This window comes from Suncus etruscus, chromosome 17 (genome assembly GCF_024139225.1).
Source record: "Suncus etruscus isolate mSunEtr1 chromosome 17, mSunEtr1.pri.cur, whole genome shotgun sequence".
Classification (NCBI taxonomy): Eukaryota; Metazoa; Chordata; class Mammalia; order Eulipotyphla; family Soricidae; genus Suncus; species Suncus etruscus.
This window is the reverse complement of record NC_064864.1, coordinates 29,471,076-29,488,100: the sequence shown is the minus strand read 5'-3', so window position 1 is coordinate 29,488,100 and position 17,025 is coordinate 29,471,076. Positions and strand designations below refer to the sequence as shown.

The 17,025-nt window shown below is 44.5% G+C and overlaps 1 protein-coding gene across 1 annotated transcript in view; it reads left to right on the top strand.

The window, feature by feature from the left end:
* The window catches only part of GRID1 (glutamate ionotropic receptor delta type subunit 1), an 809,472-nt gene that overhangs the window by 116,295 nt on the left and 676,152 nt on the right, over positions 1-17,025 (top strand). The window lies entirely within an intron of this gene.

Sequence of the window (17,025 nt, the reverse complement as noted above, 5' to 3'; positions counted from 1 at the left end):
GTCTAGAGAGTAAGAGTGTATGGCCAGACATCCTGAAAGGGAAGGATAGAGTTGTTCCTTATAGGAACTGGGGTGTTATGTGTGTGTGTCTATGTCTGACTGTGCCTGTGTGTGAATGCATTGACCTATGCCATGAGGTATGGAAATAATTTGTTTTAATTATTAATTCTAGCAATGAAAGCAATGTAATTATATGACAGAATCTCCAAAAGAGAAAGAAAAGATAATAACTCCTAGATCCAATCCAACCAGAATTGCCTGATGGTTTGTTTCCTGTCAGGTCTTTCTTAAATACTTGTGATTCCTCAGAAAAATGGAGGGTAAAATCACCCCAAGATGACATTAGGTGGAGAAGCAGCTAAGGTGGGGAATGCAAGAAATACTAGGGCAGGTCTGGTCAAGCAGCCAAACAGGACCTGGCAGCACTGTCCTGTGCAGCTGGGCTTGGGGTGCTGGTCTTTCACTGGCTTCCTAAGCTTTACTGTCAATGCTGGTGACTCTTGTTGAGGAGATGCATGCACACAGGCCTATTAGCAGCCTAAGTGTCTTGGTTGGTGCATGGAACAGATGTCTCCCATGGCAGCAGATGTGAGCCCAGTCAAATCTATTCCCAAAACCTCTGGTCTCTGGGTATTTTTTTTTTGTTACCAGGAATCTTTTGATTTCCTCTTTGACCCACTGGTTGTTCAGTAGTGATCTGTTTAATTTCCAAGTGTTAAAATTTTTCCTCTGTGTCTGCTTGTTATTCACTTCTAATTTCAATACATTATGATCTGAGAAGATAGTGTGTACAATTTCTATTGTCTTTATTTTATGTAGCTATGTTTTATGGAATAGCATGTGGTCTATTTTGGAGAATGACTCATGTGCATTGGAGAAAAATGAGTATCCAGTTTTCTGGGGATGGAAAGCCCTATATATATTTACTAGGCATATTTCTACCATTTCTCCTTTCAGTGCTAGTATACTTTTGTTAGTATACTTATTGATCTATCAAGTGGTAATAAGGCAGTGTTGAAGTATCCCACTATTATTATGCTGTTATTGATATCTTCTTTCAAGTTTGTCAGCAGTTTTGGGCAAGTATACGTTTAGAAGTATGATTTCTTCCTGTTGTATATATCCTTTAGTTATTAATAAATGTCCATCTGTGTCCCTTATAACGTTTTTAAGTCTAACATTTGTGTCATCTGAAATTAATATGGCCACTACAGGGGGCTGAAGAGATAGCATGAAGGTAAGGCATTTGCCTTGCATGCAGAAGGTCAGTGGTTTGAATCCCGGCATCCCATATGGTCCCCTGAGCCTGCCAAAAGCAATTTCTGAGCATAGAGCCAGGAGTAACTCTTGAGTGCTGCCGGGTGTGGCCCAAAATCAAACAAAACAAAACAAAAAGGCCACTACAGCCTTTTTAATGGAGTTATTTGCTTGAATGATTGTCTTCTAATCTTTGAGCTTGAGTTTGTATTTATTCTGACTATTTAGATATTTTTCTTTTAGGCAGCCAAACATTGGATTTAGATTTTTGGTTGATTTTGTCACTCTGTGTCTCTTAATTGATGCACTTAGTCCATTGTAGCTGATAGATATGACTGTCATGGGATTTAGTGTCATCTTTTAGTAGAATTTTGGTGTGTCTTGTGGTCTGTCTTATCTTAAAGTATATCTTTTAGTTCATCCTTTAAGGCTGGTTTTGAGTCCATAAAGTTTCTAAGATGTTATTTATCCATTAAGCTGTGTAACCATCCTTCAAACCTCAATGTAAGTCAGGCTGGCTGGGTGAAGTACTCTTGTTGATGCATTAATTTTGTTTATTTTTATCACTATATCCCACCACTGCTTCAGGCCTTGAGGGTTTCTGGTGTCAAGTCTGCAGTAAATATTAGGGATGCTCCTTTGAATGTAATTTTTTAATTTTGATCTTACTTCTTTTAGTATTCCATCCTTATCTATGGGGTTCATTATTGTAATTAGGATGTGTCTTGGATGCTTTTCTTTGAATTTCCTTTGGTTAGTACTCTTCAGGCATGTAAGATTTGGTTTCATGCACTCTAGCTCTGGGAATTTCTCTGCAATGATGTCCTTGATTGTTGATACTTCATGGGGGTTTTCTTCTGTGTTTCTGGGACTCCAATGATTCTTATATTGTTTCTGCTGAGTTTATCAAAGACTTCTATTTTCATTTGTTTACATTCTTTGAAGATTTTTTCCATTGCCCATTTGTTTTGAGGCTCTTTTTCAATCTCTTCAGTTGTATGGAGTTGTTATGCATCTCATATTCCAGCTCACTGATTCTGTCTTCATCCATAGGTTACTCTGTTGGATTGGCTTTCCAGTGAGGTTTTCATTTCACCTATCATGTTTCTCAGTCCTGTTATTTCAGTTTGAACTTATCTTATTTCTACTCTCAGATCCTCTTGATTCTTTTTTTTTTCTTGTTTGTTTGTTTTTGGGTCACACCCGGCAATGATTAGGGGTTACTCCTGGGTCTACATTCAGAAATCACTCCCAGCAAGCTTGGCGGACCATATGGGATGCTGGGATTCGAACCACCATCCTTCTGCATGGAAGGCAAATGCCTTACCTCCATGCTATCTCGCTGGCCCCCTCCTCTTGATTCTTATTTGTGTCAGTTTAGTTCATTCAATATTGTCTTTGAGTTCTATGAACATTTTTCATATTTCTTCTCTAAAGTCTTTATATGAGAGGCTAAATAGGTGACTAGTGGTTTTTGGGTTATCAGAGCTACCATCTTTGCTCTCTAAGCATGGTGGGGGCCTGCTTATTTGTTTCTCCATTGTCAAGGTTGTAGTGTGATGTTTTCTATGTACCGTGCTGGCATCCCTTGATTAGGAGGAGTGTGCAGCCATAGAGTGGAGTGAAGCGACCATCCTCTCTACTGGCTCTTTGTCTTGGATTCTCCTCTCACCTGGGCATTGCCAGCATGGCTTCTGGATCCCAAAGCCATAGGCTCTGCCACCACAGCCTCTGTTGTCTCTGTGACATGGTTCTGCAGCTCTGGGTTCCTGCCTTGGTTTCTGTTCCTCACCTGGGCACCACTAATGTGGCTTCTGAGTCCCAAACCTGCAGACTCCACCACCATGGCCTCTGTAGTCTCTCTATTCTTTATCTTTTTGGTCATAACCAGTCATGCTCAGGGGTTATTCCTGGCTCTGCACTCAGAAATTACTCCTAGCAGTCTCTGGGGACCATGGGATGCTGGAGATTGAACCTGGTTTCTGCATGCAAGGCAAACACCCTACCTGCTGTTCTATCATTCAGGCCCCATCTCTTAGAGCCCAGAGGGGAACTCTTGGATAAATATGGCAGTGTCAGACCCTGCTAGTGGCACAACTGGAAGGTTGTTGGAAAGGACCTGTCACTGCAGAGATGCCAATATAGCCAGAGTGTGGCTCTCAGACTCAGCTTTTCATTACAGCATTACAGTCACCCAGACCTACCAAAAAGTACCCCAGGGCCACTGCATTTGTGGGGTAGGGCCTAGATTTTAGGGTTTAAAAATGGATTTACTATGTAGATTAGTAAAAATGGATTTACTAATGTAAACTGATCATCATAGTAAGTCTAATATCCAGGTTGGGGGATGTTACCTTTCTCAGGTAGGGAAGGTAGGTATCAGCTCTCTTGGGTGGGGAAGGCAGGTATCAGTTCTGCCTGGTAACATTGGCCTTGGGATAGTGAATGGATGTCTGTCAGAGATATTAGAGTGTGAGTGCATGGTTTCATGCACTCTGAGGTATTTGCTGTGTTCATGCAGACCCTGGAATGGATGGATCAGCATGAGAAACAGATGGAGTCATGGGAGAAGGTGCATAGAGACCAGGGGGGTTGAGCAGCCTCTTGGATTGAATTGAACTAGCCAGCTAAGCTGAGTTACTTTTCCTGCCATCTTTTATTAGCCAGATTTAACAGAACAAAGGTAATTCACCTGACAGGCAGAGTTAGGGGTATTTATGTTAATTAAACTTAGTTGGGTCCTTAATCAAGCCTGGGTAACTTTTTACAACTCAAAAAGGGTATGAGGAGAAAAAGAAAAGCAGGGAGTGATCTAAGAATCAAATACAGGTGTCTACAGTGGAGGATGAGGTTGGCTGTTCCAGCTGCACTGTAGGTGGTGCAGGAAGGTAGTGGAGGAAGGTGCTAGAAGATTGGTGCTGAGGGAAACGCTGGCTTTATGTGGAGGTGGTGCAGAAGAGTCTGCTTGTCTCCAAAGAAGGGAAGGGATCAGGCTCCCAGCTGGTGTGCTGAGTCGCTGGCATCACATGATACCAGTAGTGAGGAAGGTGTTGTGGCACAGGTGGATTGGGAAGGGATGACCTTTAGTGACAGCAGTCCTATTTCCCTCCTATGCCTCCTTCCTGATAACCTGCCTGCTTGGAAGGTTCCCCTGTGCCATGGTGCAGTGGCAGGCAGCCTAGTTTAGATGGACACCTCATCCTTCAGGGCAAGAGTGTTTTTTCAGCTTGGCTCCGGGCAGAAAGCTAAGGTCAGGCAGGGAGATGGCAGTGGGGGGTGGTTTTGTGGTGAGGTTCTGAGCACAAAAGCTTGCTGCTATGGCTACTATAAATAATGTAGCTACCACAGATGATTTGCCCCAGGAAGCATCTCTCTTCCCTGCACACATGCAAAAGGCACATTTCAGTGCAGAAGCCACAGGAAGAGCGTCTTCATATCTGTCTTTTATCATCAGTTTCCAATATAGAATCACAGCAGCCCATGTCCTGGAGCTCCGGCGTGGTGCCTGTGGGGAAAACAGTTCTCCCCAGAGCTGTGTTTGGAGGTGATGACATGCAGATGAGCCATTCTTGGGGGGAAAGACAAAACTGTCAGCTCGCTGGAGTCTGATGTCCCTCGTTTCTATAGCTACAGTAAATGTAATTACCAAAGAGTAACCCTTTGCGGATTTCATTGTAACCTCAGATAGCTAATGACATTTGCTGGGTTTCGAGCAATCTGGGACAAAATGCTCATTTTGAATTTAACATGGGTAATGCCATTTTCCATCTTGGTTAAGTACTTTGTGTCATAAAAGAGTTATCTGCACAGAGCCCCTGGTCCTGTCAGTAAACATATTACAAATATTATCACCACTTATTTTTTGGATGAAAGATGTGGCGAAGGCCTAGAGAAACACTCCTCCTTTTACATTTGTAACTCTGCTCGGAGACTCAGCAAATTCAGCATGAAATCATCATGGAGGTAATTCAGCTTGTACGCCAATATCTCACTCTCAGCCGGAGGCCCTGGGATATGGTAATGTTATCTCAGGGAGTACAAACTGTGTAAATACATCCTTCTACCACCTGGCCACAGTAGGCGTCAGACAGTGTCACTGGGCCACCAACACAGATGACGGGCTGAACGATGTGGGTCTAGCAAAATGGAAGTTGCTGACAGCAGCTTGTTAGTGGGGAGATGTGTTTTCCTTTCTGCTCTTGGAGAATTTGTACTCCAAAGAGGAGTTGGAACCAAACCTATGGATTCATTTGTTCATCCATTTATTCATGGACCGTGCAGATGTGATTATGCAGCACCCAATCCATAATCATTACTATTCAGTGTGGGGTGCTCTTATAGAGGGTAGGGTATTTTGAGGCTTAGTTATGGGGGCAAGATCTGCTGAAGGGTCCTAGTAAGTACTATAGAGTTGGGAGGGCTGAAGCTGAAGCAAGTTCTAGGCTAGAGGCTGCAGAGAGCAGAGCAGTTAGAGTACTAGCCTTGCCAACTTTACCAACCTGCCTTTCATCCCCAGCATCCCATATGCTCCCCTGAGCCTGCCAGGAGTGATTCCTGAGTGCAGAGCCAGGAGTTAGCACTGACTACTGTCAGCTCTGGCCTCTTGCCCCCCAGCCAAAAATTGTCCCAGGCTGAGTGTGGCAGCCAAGCTCTTCTTGGGTTGAGGGGCATACCCCTGCCTTTCCTTGTCTTGTCCTGGGCACTGAAGGAAGAGTCTTAGCTGACCTGGGACTCAGCTTTGTCCCAGCTCTGTATCTGGCTTGCAATTTAGTAGCTTGGAGCCTCAGTTTCCTTGTGGGATGCCGATGAGAGAAACAATTCTCCTCAGAGCTGGGTTTGGAGGTGGCATTATACTCCCTCTTAGGTGGTGGCGAGGATGACACAGATTAGTGCAGGTGTGGCAGCTGATCTTGCTGCATGCTCTCAGCGTCTCCACAGGTGGTTTATGCTCATAGAGATTTCCAGGTGCCAAGCCCTGCGCCACCTTTCGGCACACAATAATCAAAGGATTCTGAGAGCAGGGGGAACATAAAAATTCAGCATGAGTTTAGTGGGTGGGCGGTGTGTGTCTGCCGGTGTGTGCGCTCCATCCCTGTGGGCACTTTTGAGTGTGTTGAGATGAGCCAGTGATTGAGAGCCTGTTCCACTCTCATTGGTTTCCATTTTGGCTTTTTTTGGGCAGTGAACATAGACAAACCCCAAAGTGAGAGGTAACTTTGGAGGAGGAAGTCTGTGAGTTAATTGAGATGATATTGTCCAGGCCTGATGCCATTCTGCCATTCTGGGGTCAGACATTCTAGGGAGACAAGAAGGACATAAATCTAGGATTCTTCTTGGAAAGCTGGGTGGCAATTCTTTGAAACTTGAGGTGGGGGAGACTAGCTCCTGGTAGAAGTGAGTGGTCTGGCGGGGTTGGGGGATCATGGGTGCAGGACCTGGCCATACCCTATGGCTGTGTGTAATTTGGAGATATTTTATCATGGTGCATATAAAAATGTGTATAGTTTTTAATGTCTCAGGATAGTTTGATGAATATCTAGGTAAGGAGCTGAGAAGCATACACTCAGCTCATTCCTTTTGACCCCAGAAGACACTGCACAACTAAGGCCTTTCAGAACCCCCTTCTTCTCTACACTGAAAATATAACCATAGACAGCAGAGGGGGAAAAGTAATGCTGAGTGGATGAAAATTCACCCAGTCTTCAGCATTCTTTAATGTGCACACTCATCCTGTCTTCCCAACCGCCTCTGCACAGGTTATAATGCCCTGAACAGAGGGAAATGTACCGTATTCATAGTCTGATGGAGACTCATTTGCATCGAGTGAATTCTGGCCCCACGAGACAATATCCCTATTGGCTTCTGCCTTTGCATTTTCTTCATGGGACTTACTTGTTGAACCAGTTCATCCATTCATACAGACTTTCATTCATCTATTCAAGCATTCTACCATCCATGCATTCATGCATTCATGCATTTATCAGGCATGGATGGTGGTCTTTTGTGACCCAGAGCCCATACCAGTAACTGTGGATTGAAGGAATTTATTTAAGGGAGACAAATATATTGTAGATGGGAATAAGATGTTGTAAACACCCAATAAATGTTGTGGCAACTGGAGGCCTTCTCAAGAGATGATGCCAGGGGGCCGGAGAGATAGCATGGAGGTAGGGCATTTGCCTTGCATGCGAAAGGACGGTGGTTCAAATCCTGGCATCTCATATGGTCTCCCGAGCCTGCCAGGAGCGATTTCTAAGCATGGAACCAGGAATTACCACTGAGCGATGCCGGATGTGACCCAAAAACCAAAATAAATAAATAAATAATTAAAAAAATAAAAACAAAACAAAACAAAACAAAACAACCAAAAAAGAGATGATGCCAGCTGGCTCTGGCTAAACAACAATGGAGCTGATGATGATCTCAGATGAGCTAGTCCGGGAGGAGGGCCATCCTGGAGATTCTCCTCTCTTCATCTTGGGGAAGGCTTAGGAATGAGACCCCCCATCTGATTACATCATAGGGGAAGGTAGTGGGGAGAGAGGAGAGGATTTTCAGGAGACACTTCAGGGTCTCATCAGCAAGATGCAATACGGCCCCCTTTTTTATAGTCTCAGATTTTCCTCCAGAGAGGGGCAGATTTTGGGGTGTGTGGTCCTGTTCTCTCTAACCTGCAGGGTGCTTTCTCTAATGCTGAAAGGTGGGGACAACTACCATATTTGCCGGCATATAAGACGACCCTTCAACCCATGAAAAACTTCCTAGAAGTCGGGAGTCATATTATATGCTGGTATACGGCATGCTGAAACTTGTTCCAGCTTCAGGGATGAGTGATCCGCACTCCTCTTACTTTCAAGAAGTAACTTACTTTTTTTTAAAATATAATTCTTATTTTAATCATAATGGCTTACATATTGTTGACAATAATATTTTAGGTACATATTAACATAAAATCAGGGAAATTTCCATCACTGAATTGTCCTCCCTCCACCTCCATTCCTGTCCTACTTCCCATATCCTCTTCCCTCACCCCCCGGGGCTGCTAGAGTAAGTGGTTCCCTCTGTGCCTAGTTTACTACTTAGTGGTCTTGCACCTGTTTGGTCTTGGTATCTCTCTTATTCCCCCCCCCATTGGGAGGCGGGACTAGATAATTCAAGTTATGTGGTTTTATTTGAAGAAGAGAAAAGTAATAACCTGGAGGAAAAAAAAAAGAAAAAAAGGATGGAAATGGGCAGAGTCCTTCTAGAGGCTTTCATCCTTGGTTTGAGAGACGAAGGGGAAAAAGAAGGTGAAACACCACAATAGTACATAAAGAACTGTCAAATAAAATATCCAGTGAACATTCCCAAAAAAAAGGGGGGGGTTATGCACCATATAAAGGCCATGGTATTGAGATAAAAAATTGTGGCAAAGCACATAAGAAAAGAAAAGAAGAAAATAAATAAATAAATAAATAAATAAATATAAATGGAGACATCCACTTCAATAGCCAAACCACAACAATGAAATCAACAAAAAATAGATAAGTAAATAATAATAATATAAAGTTGTTTTGTGCTTTTTTTCCCCCTTCTGCAGATGCACAGTAAATATTGGGGTCATTCGAAAAGGAATTTCCTTTGCCTAAGAGATACAGGGTTTCTCCACCCTTGAAGTATATTTGAACTATAGGCTCCTTTTAGATTCATTTACTCTCCCCTTGGTGCTTTTGTGGTGTATGGAAGACTTCTGCTTCTTCCTGGGTGATAAAATCAGACCTCTGTATCTAGAAGTCTCGGTATCTGCACGAGTTAAGGAGTTGAACTTATGATTATGTCTTTCTTTGTGGTTCTAGAAGTTCTGTTCCCTCAGTGTCGTTTTAATCCGTCTTCTGTGGTTGGCGGTCCTGGTCTTTGCGCTGATCCTAGGATGGGCCTGGGATAGCATCTTTCGTTATGTTTCCAGAAGTCCCCTTTCGTTGCAATAGTCTCAGACAGACTTCTGAAACTAGGGATCATAGTTGTTATGCAGGTCGTAGCTCACGCCCTAGACTAGGGCTTTTTTATTGGTCCCAGGATACATACAGTCTGGCCATGGTTCTGTCAGCCAGTCATCTGTAAATCGTGATCTTGGCATTTGGATAGACCAAAGGGTGACAAGTCTTCTTATTTTGTGTTATCGTTAGCTGGTGAGGTAGGATAACTTGCTCTTCGGTCAAGTTGTTTCCATTCTCCTCGTTGTCAGGGTATCATAGTTGTAACTTATTTTTAAGACTTTTAGGAAGTTTTTCATGGGTTGAAGGGTCGTCTTATATGCCGGCAAATATGGTACCCCATTTCACAGAGGGGAACTGAGACCTAGGGTGACATGATCCAGGTTTTCTCAGATTCCAGAAATAGGATTCAAATTGAAGGACAAGCCCCCTCCACTGGTATACTTAAAGGAGGATTCCCAGATATTTCCAGCACACTCCAATGCCATGACAGGTCAGTGTGGCCTCATATGGACCCTGGGACAGTGCACATTTTCTACCCAGTCATTTTCTCTCTCAGGACTATGACCATCAATGGACTATGACCATCAATGACCTATTTCTGTAGATTTTAGGGTGGCATTTGACCATCAGCATAGTGAGGACAACATTTTGGGATTTGCCCTGAGACTAGGAAACAGATTGATATAATGCTACTTCATGCTCAGTGTTCATCACTAGGGCAGGCATGAACCCACACTGTTTCTTTCAGACTACCAACCTTTTGTGGTGGAGTTCTGGCCCAACCTACCTTGGCTGCTCATGATTTAGTACTTATTGTAGTCTCCTGAGGCCCAGTCAGTCTCTTCTCATCTTTTCATCTTGGTTTTCTACTTATATGGGACAAACCATGGTCTCTTATCGACAGTCATGGGCTTTTCTTTTTGCCCTATTGCCCTTGGGTATAATGTGCAAACAACTCTTTGGATGTGGGAGATATATTTTTTTTTAGGTATTTTATTTTGGCTATCAGATGGAGACTTTGTCTATCCATCTTTCTATTCTTCCATCCAACCTATTTATTTGTCTATCCATCTTTCTATGTATCTATCTATGCAACTATCTATGTATCTATGTATCTGTCATCTATTCATCTATTCATCATCCATCCACCATCTATCCCTATGTCCATTTTCTACTACACACCCATCACCCATCTGTCATCCATTATCCATCTATCTGTTTATCATCCATTTACCACTTATCTGTTGATCATACACTTACTCATCCTTCTTTTTTTTTCTTTTTTTTGGTTTTTGGACCACACCCGGTGATGCTCAGGGGTTACTCCTGGCTATGCATTCAGAAGTCACTCTTGGCTTGGGGGACCATATGGGACACCGGGGGATCGAACTGAGGTCCGTCCTAGGTTAGCACTGGCAAGGCAGACACTTTACCTCTAGCGCACTCATCCTTCTTTTATCCATCCATCTATCCATCCATCATATACCTATATCTCTATTCATCATTCACCTCCATTCATATATCTATCTTTATCCATTCATCTGTCCATCCATTCTTTATCCATCTATCAGTCATTCATCTGTTCATCCATCCATCTACCCACCCACCACCCTTCCACCCTTGAGCTTCAAACCCTTGACCTGGATTTAAGGGGCAGGTGAAGCCCAGACTAACCAAAGGAGTGGTGCCCAGTGAGGGGGCAACAAGGTCTGGACTCAATCTTCGAGTGGGGTCAGGAAGATGAGGGGTGCTTATGAGTTGGGCAGGGCTCTCACTATACCTGGGAGAAGTGACAGACTAGGGGAGGCATAGTCAGGGGCCTGGGACTAGGAAGGTTAAATGGACACTGGAAGATATTATTGAGGAAGACTCAGTTATGTGACTATTCATGGTTAGGTGAGCCCCACTTCACTGGCCTTGGGGGTGGGCAAAGTTTGGGGCACAGAGAGTGAGTGGGAAGCATCAAGAGCTTCCCTGCTTGTTTATTTTGAATAGCTTAGCCACCCCATCTCTCCCACTAGGGAAGCCAAGAGACCAAGGATGGCTGGACAGAGCTAGTCTTATTCAGATGGGCTCAGGGGGAGTGCCCTGAAAGCCTTTGATTTTACTTGAGCACAGAAGGATCGGTGGCAGTTGCAGGGTCAGTGAGGAGAGGAGAAGGTCAAGTGTCTTTTGTCTTCTGGGCTACCCCTGAGTCAAAGCCAGAGAGGACTGAGAGTGGCTTGGCCAGATTTGTTTGCAGATTCTGTGCTTAGCACATAGTACATGTGTGGACTAATAGTCCAACATGGAAAGCCAATGGGGATAGGATTTGTGCCAGTGCAAAGAGTAAATCTTGGGAAACTGTTTGTGGACTGCCTGCCTTCTCACTTGCTCTCCTCGGTGTTAGGATGGTAGCTGCTGCGGGCAGGATGTCACATCCTCACCTTGCAAGACACAGGGCCACTAGAGCTGGCTTCATTGTTCTGTTGGTTTCTGTGCCAACTCTATATCCAGTGGGTGAGTGATGCCTTTTCCTTTCTTTACCTGGGTGGAGCCATTCCCCAGAGCCTGGGAGAAGAGTATCTAGGTGTTGGATGCTGGATACACACTTGTGGTCTGCAGGGAGCCTCAGGTCCTGCACCAGACCAGGGTAACTGTCATTTTTCCAGAGAAGAAGAAAGAAAATGGTGAAAATGCTATATCAGTAAGACATGGGTCTAATTATCCTGGGTGACATCAAGGCTCTAATTTGGGGCCAGGGTGCTCCCTTTAATTTGGGGTGTTTAAATATTTACCTGAAGTAGAGGGGAAAAATCTTTTGGGCTTCAAGGCTATTCTGGCAGCAATGCACTGAGAAATTCATTAAACCACAGTTAATTAGGGGATGAAAGATACATATATAGCTCATTAGTTCAACCCACATAATTTACATCTCTGAGGATATTCGAGCACTAGCTCAGCTCAGGCTTATGAAATTAATGTGTTGAAACTCAGCCTCACATGGTGTCTGCCTATCCTTTGTGGGATGGTGTGGGCCAGCCCAGCCCTCTGTCCTGGTTCAGAAGGAGGATCCGTGGGCCTTGCTGACCCTCCAGTACCCCGTGGATTCCCGCTGGAGCAAATGGTGGCCCTGCTGGCCCTGTTCCTGCTGCTGAGATAATAAATGAGGTGGCTCAGTCCCCTTACAGCCGTTTTGCTTAGCATAATGCTGTGGTATCTGAGCAGATTTTAAACTGCATCAAATCTAGTTCCCTGATTTAATCTGTAGCAGTCAGAGAAATCAGGGTCGGGGCACCAAAACCCCATGTCCTCTTGCTAAACAATAGTTCTTGTTCTGGTATATATAGTTCTTGTCTGCCTGGGTATAGGAGAAGAGAATGGGTGGGGGGCTTGGTATTGCTAAGAACCCAGTCGGAACTTGGGGCTGGCCCCTTGCTAGATCCCTCCCACTTTTATGGGGTTCTGGTGTATTACTGGCATTGTCCAGGGATGCCCTGGAGTCACTGTCTTTTGTGGGAGTAAGGAAGGCTGGGCTGGAACTTCCCGCTCACTTCATGAAGCTCACCACAAAGAGTGGTGAGTGCAGTTAGAGAAATAACTACACTGAAAACTATCATAACCATGTGAATGAATGAGGGAGCTGGAAAGCCTGTAGAGTACAGGTGGGGGTGGGGTGGGGTGGAGGGAGATTTGAGACATTGGTGCTGGGAATGTTGCACTGGTGAAGGGGGGTGTTCTTTACATGGCTGAAACCTAATCACAATCATGTTTGTAATTAAGGTGTTTAAATAAAGATATTATTAAAAAATAAAGATATCTCTATCCTGGGCTCACCATCTAATGTTCACCCTGATAATGCCTCCTAGTGAGGAGTGAGATACAGAAGAGTGGAGCTTTTCCTGTGTGTACCAGTGAATGGATGTGTGTGATTTGTACATCTCTGTGTGTGTCTGCATATACCTGTATGTGCCTGCATACCTGTGTGTGCTTGTATGTACATCCCTGTATACTTATGTATACTTGTAAGTGTTTCTATGTGGCATGTTTGCCTTTGTGTACACCCATCTATGTCCTTGTATGCTTGTTTGTATGTACCCATGTGTGCATGTGTGCTGACATGTGCATCACTGTACTTCTATGTGTTGTGTGCCCATCTTTCTTCTGGGGTTCTTTATTTAGAGGGGATGAGCTGAATTTACCTGTATAAAGCATTTAGGACATGAGCTCTTACATTCATAAGCGTTTAAGGACATTTAGCTCCTGTAGGGCTCTTGCCAAACTACCCCTCCACATCTTCACTCTAAGCCTATCTCCTGGGATGCAGCCATCCTTCTGTTTCTGGCATCTCCGATGAGATGTCTCTTCTGCCTGTGAGGCCTGGCCTTAGTCTTTGTTTGTTGAATTCTTTAATTTTTCTTTTCTTTTCTTTTCTTTTCTTTTCTTTTCTGGTTTTTTTTTTTTTTTTTTGGTTTTTGGGCCACACCCGGTGATGCTCAGGGGTTACTCCTGGCTGTCTGCTCAGAAATAGCTCCTGGCAGGCACAGGGGACCATATGGGACACCGGGATTTGAACCAACCACCTTTAGTCCTGGATCGGCTGCTCGCAAGGCAAACACCGCTGTGCTATCTCTCCGGGCCCTTCTTTTTTTGGTTTTTGGTTTTTGGGTCATGCCCAGCAGCGCTCAGGGGTTACTCCTGGCTCTATGCTCAGAAATCACTCCTGGCAGGCTCGGGGGACCATATGGGATGCTGAGATTCGAACAACCGTCCTTCTGCATGAAAGGCAAATGCTTTACCTCCATGCTATCTCTTCAGCCCCTGCTTGTTGAATTCTGTCTCCAACACCCTGTTCATGCTTTAGGAATCCTTCTGGTTCTGTGCCCCATGGGGCAGAGCTGTTGCTTATATCAGACTCTGAGGCCAAGGTGTTATTCAGGCATCCAGCCTGGGACTTGGACTCTAAAAGACACTCCAGGAAGATTGATGAAACTGAGTCAGCTCTCACAGCTTTCATCTACTGTGTCCTCTCTCTGTTGTCTCCTTGCACAAGACCCTGAAGCAGAGTGAGGTCTACTTCTTCTTTTTTTTTGGTCACACCCAGTGGTGCTCAGGTTACTCCTGGCTATACGCTCAGAAATCGCTCCTGGCAGGCACGGGGACCATATGGGATGCTGGGATTCGAACCACCATCCTTCTGCATGTAAGGCAAACGCCTTACCTTCATGCTATCTCTCAGGCCTTGAGGGCTACTTTTGCCCTGTGTTGGGGTCCCTGCTTCCGCATCAGCATACGGAAGGTACTTCCACAGTTCTTTTCAGCTCAGCAGATCACCAGCCCCTGGGCCCTGGCAAAAGTGCATCTAATTGGAATGTCCCCTTTTCCTGGTTGGGCCAGTACTGCCCTCATGCTTAGCCAGGACATTTAGCCCATTGGTGTCCCCTTGCTGAAGGTTCATTGCAGGACTCTGAGGATGGTGCACTGGCACATTGATTTCAATTGGAACCTTCATCTGTTTCACTACTGGTGGGAATGTAAAATTATGCAGCTACAACAGAAGACAGCTAGACAGTTTAAGAGACTAAATGTATACTTAACCATATTGTTTAATTTTCTACTCCTAGGTTTTGTGTGTGTGTGTGTGTGTTTGTGTTTGTGTGTGTGTGTGTGTGTGTGTGTGTGTGTGTGTGTGTGTGTGTGTGTGTGTAGGAGTAGAAACATTTCCTCAAAGACTTGTACTTAAATGTTTGTAACAGTATTCCTTAAACTGGAAACTACCCAGATGACCATCAGTCAGTAAATACTTGGCTATGTCTTTTTTTTAGTAGACTATTACTGAGAGACAAAGTGGATCAAAACACTGAAATAAATATTCACATGCGGAACTACCTTAACACATTCTAAGAGAAGGGAGCCAGACACAAAATACTGCATATCTGCTTCTTCTTATGTGACATATTCAGAAAAGGTCAAAGAATGAAGCTAGAAAGTAGGTACATGATGACTGAAAGGTAGCAATAAAGATTGACTGCAAACTGACATCAGGGAAAATTTGGGGGTATCATGAGAGTTTTCTAGATAGTGATGGTGGCTGTCCAAATGTATATATTTTGCTGAAACTCCAAGAACTGCACATTGGAAATGGATGACTATGATGGGAGAAAACTGCATAAACAAGTCTTGCTGAAGACCATACAGCTAGTAAATGATCATGAGAGAGTTCAAATTGAGGGACAGCTTTCACAGTGCCTTCACTGCCAGGCAGAGATCAAGACTTCATTCTGGGCAGGACTGGGACCTCTACTCTTTGCAAGATGGCAGCCTCAGGTGTGGTTACAGTGAGATGTGGCAGTGGATGGAGGATTGGGAAGTTGGCAAGTGGTTTTCTTTGGAGGAATTAGATTTTTAGGAATTGTATGTATGTGTGCAGGGTGGGGAGGGGGGCTGAATCAGCCCAAAGTCTTAGGTTGTTTCTGCAAAGCCTGTCAGTATGAGTAGGTGAAACTGTTTATCAGCTGGTTCTCAGCTCCACTAAGCTCCCTCCTTTCACCTTTCTCCACTGCTGCTGGTTGGCCTGCTGGTTCTGTCATCAAGGCACCTGCAGGTGGCCAGTGCAAAGCACTCTTCCTGGGGACCTTATCCTCGCCTCATTAAGGGAGCCCATGGCTCCCTGGCTTCCTGAATGAAGTCTTTGTATTTTGCTAATGGATGGAGCCAGTTCTACCACGGAGGCTCCTTCTTACCTTCCCATTCCAATCATTAGCATTCTGAAAAGGCTGTGGGGGAGGACCCAGCCTGGTGCCTGCTGCCTAAATATTTATGGACTACTGCTGGGGTCAGAGGACAGGCATAGCAAATGAAATGAAAGATTTACACTGAAATACCAATAGCCAGGGGGAGAGCTTGGGCCACAGCTTGTCTTCTGCTCTGCTCAGAGAAACAGGCTTCTTTTTTTTTTCTTCTGAGAAACTAAAGTTTTTATAGATTTTTGAAGCAAAATGCATGAAAATTTAATCAATTGCTTCACATTGCATCTTTATAAAGTCAGTTGTTCCTAGGAGTGGGTGCACAAGAGTCCAGGCACTTGTATGTTTGACAGGCACACTTGGGAGCTGGGAAAAAACAATTTTTTCACATAGCTCTAATTAGGATAAGCTTGCTAGGGAAGAGGACCACCATGCAGCAAAGTGGGTGGGAGAGCTGGGTGAATCTCCATAACCTGAAAGCTGCCTACCTCTGCTTTGGGGGCTGCCTTTGCTGAAGGTATTTTATATCCAGAAGGGCAAAGTGAGTAAATTTGTTCCTGACCATTTAAGGGCTGGCTGGATAATGAAAGCATCTTCACAAAGGGAAATGGGAAGGTAATGGGTGAAATCTATTCTAGAAGTATGATCAAGGTCATAGAGCCAGTTTAGCTTTGTTGAAACATTTAGGCTAGATCTATGGAAGACGGGGGACTGTGTCCTGATGGGGCAGAGGCTGGAACACATAAGCTAGCCCTGCCATTTGCCAACCAAACCAGATAGGTACCAGGGAGTTCTCCTCCATCTCCCCTCCACATGTGCCTTTCCTACCTGGTCCCACTGGCCACATCCCACTGGAAGCTAATGAAGCAGGAGATCAGGCACTGAGGTTCTGTCCAGGAGTGTTCCTGGTGGAAGGAGCTCCTCATCTCTGCTTGGTTTCTCTAAGAGCAGAGCCATGATAGGGGTTGAGTGGTTGTGATCTCTTCAGCAGGGTTTTGTTTGTGTTCGTTGTTGGTCAGAGGAATGTGGAGCGCATCTGGCTCTGTGCTTCTTTCTGGTTCTGCTGT